This window comes from Vespa crabro, chromosome 16 (assembly GCF_910589235.1).
Source record: "Vespa crabro chromosome 16, iyVesCrab1.2, whole genome shotgun sequence".
NCBI classification, from domain to species: Eukaryota; Metazoa; Arthropoda; class Insecta; order Hymenoptera; family Vespidae; genus Vespa; species Vespa crabro.
In genome coordinates this window covers 1,697,295-1,701,848 of record NC_060970.1, presented here as the reverse complement: position 1 = coordinate 1,701,848, position 4,554 = coordinate 1,697,295, and the positions used below count along the sequence as shown (strand labels likewise).

Genomic DNA, 4,554 nt, shown 5'->3' with positions numbered 1-4,554 from the left:
ATCATTTCTTGTTGACAAGACGAAATTTTTTCTTACCGTTGTGTACGCGTACGTATATAATAGTGTGTGTATGTGTGTATGTATGATGAGTGTGTATATGTACATATATATATATATATATGGCGTGTGATTAATGAAGGCATATATGTAACTTCGTCCGCTAAGGCAAATTCTTGTCAATTAAATTTTGCATTCTTTTCAAAATTATTTATTATAACAATCACTTCGTTTAACTTTTTTTATTTTATTTTTTTCTTAGACATGGTTATAACAGTATTTTTTAATTTATTTTATTTATTATAACGGCATATAAGGCATTTTTCTTTTTTGTAAGATTTTTTTTCTAAGTATCCAATGTTTCTTCGAATTTGAGACTAATAGCGTAACAATACGAATATTTTATGTAATACGTTATAGATGTAAAAGTATGCAGAAATGAATTATTGTATGTGTGTGTGTATATATATATATAATAAAGACCATGCAAGGCGACTGAATAGAACACGCGCGTACACGTGTACGTGCGCGGATGAGTGCGAGACGTGATGTTAGGGCGCGTATGCGGCCAATTAGTTGGGCCCTTTGGATCTTCTCATTTTCTGTTTATGCTTATTTAAGTTCTGAAGGTCCACAATAAGTGTAGAAAATGCGATTGTCAGTTACTGTCAGTTGTAAGGGCGAGGAAGATGGTAGAAGAAAAAAGAAATAATTTCTTGATGTAATCTTGAACAAAGAACAGATGTTTCATTTTCGGTTTCTTTTCATATATAGTAAAACCAGGTAAATATATATGTATAAAAATACAGGTCTAAGAAAATAGGTTAGTTACTTTTTTTGGGTAGGACATATTAATTTATTAAAATTTTCTTTTTGCATATGTTTTGCCATTAATTCTCTACAATGTTATATAACTTTAAAATTATATTTAACGCTCATCTATATATTGAAAATTTCATTTTATTTTATCAATAAAAAAGAAATTTTTACTTTATATATAAAGATTTTCATATGTTTAATAAATATATATTATACTTATTATATATATAATAATATAATTGTATATATATATAATATTAATTGTATGTATATAATAGTATAGTTGTAGAAGTAATATTATAACTTTCACTTACATAGTTCTGTTTGTATATAGGGAAAAGAAATTAACTTGTAGAGGATGAAATTAAAGAAAAAGGGTCACAGTAAAAAAATTAAATGTCGAACAAATGCATTGTGTATAATAAAGGTTTTGTGTAAGTCTTTATTCTTTTTGATTATTCTTTTAGAGACACCGTTATTTATTGAAAATTATTAGTTCTTCACGAAAAGCATCACTTTCCTTTAGAAACCGATTAAACACTTCTGATGATACCTAACTTTCTGATTATACCGAATTCTAATATTTTTTTCAATTATATAATATTTTAACTATATTATACTATTATAACTATATTATTAAACCCTTACAGGTAACAATGAATAATAGAGATAAATATTGTTTTTTCAGAATATTTACACGAAATATTCAAATTTATTACATAGATAAATTTACCTATTATTCGATTTATTATTTGCTTGTACATTAGTATAAAATCTATAAAAGGCGGTGCTCCATAGATAGGTCTTCGTTGTTCTTGTTGCCGGTTTCACTGAAATCAATTGAGATCCGCATGTGGTGACGAAGTTTTATCATCTCGTAATTATAGATAATAAAGGTTTTTTTTTCTAAGTTACTAATTCGTCCAATATACATAATTGATCATTAAACATTTGATATCTACGACATAGTGTTCGCAAATCAAAAAAGTGTTGCATTTCTGAAATGTTAGCGAAAATAAAATTACCATCTACATATGTCCATCGCCGTGCTATTGTGTCATATTTTTTCTCGAATTTCTGGCCCTTATTTTCGTGATATGTTTGCTGCTCTTGTCTTAAAATAACTTAATCCGTACTCTTTTCAACGAATAGAAATAAACGAAACATTCGCTTGTTAAACACGTGATAGATGCGATTGACATCAGCTATTGGCTTTCAAACTACTATTAATAGTCAGTTGTAAAATTCAGGAGCGAAAATGGGTCTTTATTAGATAATTTCGATTCTCGGGTTTATAAAATGGATGACGGATTACTGACAGATCGTTGAAGTGGAGTCTGAAAGTTGTAAATACGATTCTGTTCCGATCACGCATGTTCATTTCTACTGATGACTCGTTAAAAGGAATATAATAATTTATCAATTATTATTCCTATTATGTGTTATATTCGACTTTTATCTAAATCGTATATATTTGTGTACATACATATACGAACTTAATATATCGTATATGTAATATATATATACATGTGTTGACATTTCTGATAGATACTATACATGAAACTAATACTATATATGTGCGTACATATATCGTTACACATATCGTACGTATATGTTGTATGTATGACTCGTCATGGATAAATATGTCTATGTTCATACATTTATTACAGATACGCATATATATTACGTAGAATTCTCAAAATTAAGGCATTTCTTTGTCTCATCAGCAAGCGAGTGACCTGTTTCGTCCGGAATTGTTAATATCAAGCACATGGTATAATACATAAATAAGACATCGAATGCTACCTTATTTATAATATAAATTAAGGATAAATATATGTAAATAGATCAGAAGAAAATGTTAGGATATGAAAGAAAAGAAAGGACATTCTATAAGAGCTTGTGTTGTTGCCAAAAGAATATTATATTATTGTTTATGTTATAATACATACTACATATACTGCCTGCTACATATTGTATGTAACATACATACACATTTTACAGGTATAATACATAAAATTCTATGAGTCGACGAAGTTGGAAATACAAAGCACAGTGAAGATCATGTGTTATATTTTGCTGTTTTTCTTATGTAGTCGAGGTAAGCTAAGTGTGCTGTTAAAAAAAAAGGTCAAGTTTGTTTTGATATATGAAAGAACGTAAATACGAATAAATCTTCTATTACATTATTAGAAATGTTATTGTTAATGGTTCTCGGAAATTTGTTTTCGTGTACAACTTTATGAGAGATTTGTGCCTGGGATGATGTACCATGGTATAGGTGACCTCTCCTACTCAGAATGATACGATACCTACACGCAATAACATTCTCGGCTATTCTTCTGTTGCGTAAGTATTTGCGTGTTAATTATTCCAGTGAAAATTTAACTATATTTTATTTTAGAATAATTAATAATTATCATAATTATTAATAATTATGCTATGTATTTTTATTATAAAATAATTACCATCGTGAACATTATTAATATTTTTTAGATAATATTGTGATTCGTAGATGACATTATTTTTTAATTCTTTTTGTTACCGTTACAATGTTTTTGTTTATTTCATTGTTACTTTTTGCTAGTAAGAATTTGAGTAATCTTTTATTTTTTGACGTTATACTTTTAACAATTTTTTTGTATTGTACAATGATATTGATATTGTTTTTATTTTCAGATTATGATTGTAGTTGTTCGTGCAGACATAGATGAATCGATCTTTGTTTCGATAAAATAATGAAAGAATTGTGAAGTAGATTTGTTGTTAATGTTTTTCAGTTAATTTAAATTTGTTTGCGTTTTATGATGTTAAAAAACTTTTATGAATATGTCTGTATGAATAATTTGGGTCCAAAGCAGTCATAGAATCAATATTTGTTCGTATAAAATTTTATTTTTCTTTTTCTCTACAATCAGATATACTGTAGATACTTATATATAAAACAAGCAATAGATATTCGCGAATTAAATTCATTGTTTGCCTTTTAATTATTAAATAATTATTGCTCATTTGAGTCAGTGCATCATGGAAGATGATCCAGGACTTATTACACTTCTGTAGAAGAATATTGGTAAATAAATGTTTAAATTTAATAGCTAATATAATTCTACATTTTTTTTTATTACAATAAATTTAATAAAAATTGTGTTTAATTCTTTTTCAGATTTGCATTGACATTATGTCAATGTATTACAAATTCAATCTAATTAATTTTCTATCTACGTCGATTTATTGCGTTTTGGACTTATTACGGAACAGCTTACATAAATTTCGAGCTACAACTCGGCGAGTGAACAAATTTAAGTCTCTTCTGTATATATTATGTCGAGGATGAAAGATTCGACTTGATATGAATTACTAGTTGTAATTTTTTCTATTAATTGTTGACGAATAGCCATTAATAATTAACTTTTTGGATTTACTCTTGAATGGTACAGTTTTAATTGTTTTTTTTTATTGAGCATAGTTTAGTTTCATTAGCTTAGGATAGTATTTTCTTGTTTTATTAATGAGTCATTTAATTAATACGGGTCATGTAACAACTCTTTGAAGTGTGATTTAAGTGCGATTGATTGTCACAATTGGTGACGAAGGCGCTCACACGTTGGCTTCTGCAGCATTTTGACTATGCGTGTTTGAACGTGTGCCAATTATGTGGATGTTAACGAAATTTATTATTATAAAAACTATAAAATCTGATTAATTTGAATAAATATATTTTTGCACATGCATTTA

General features: G+C 27.3%; 1 long non-coding RNA gene across 1 annotated transcript; it reads left to right on the top strand.

The window, feature by feature from the left end:
• Positions 1–2,709: 2,709 nt before the first annotated feature.
• On the top strand, positions 2,710–4,240 carry LOC124429694. Its single transcript, XR_006943522.1, has 4 exons — positions 2,710–2,917; positions 3,010–3,165; positions 3,496–3,889; positions 3,983–4,240. It is a non-coding gene; the product is annotated as an uncharacterized LOC124429694 (long non-coding RNA).
• The last annotated feature ends 314 nt before the right edge of the window (positions 4,241–4,554 follow it).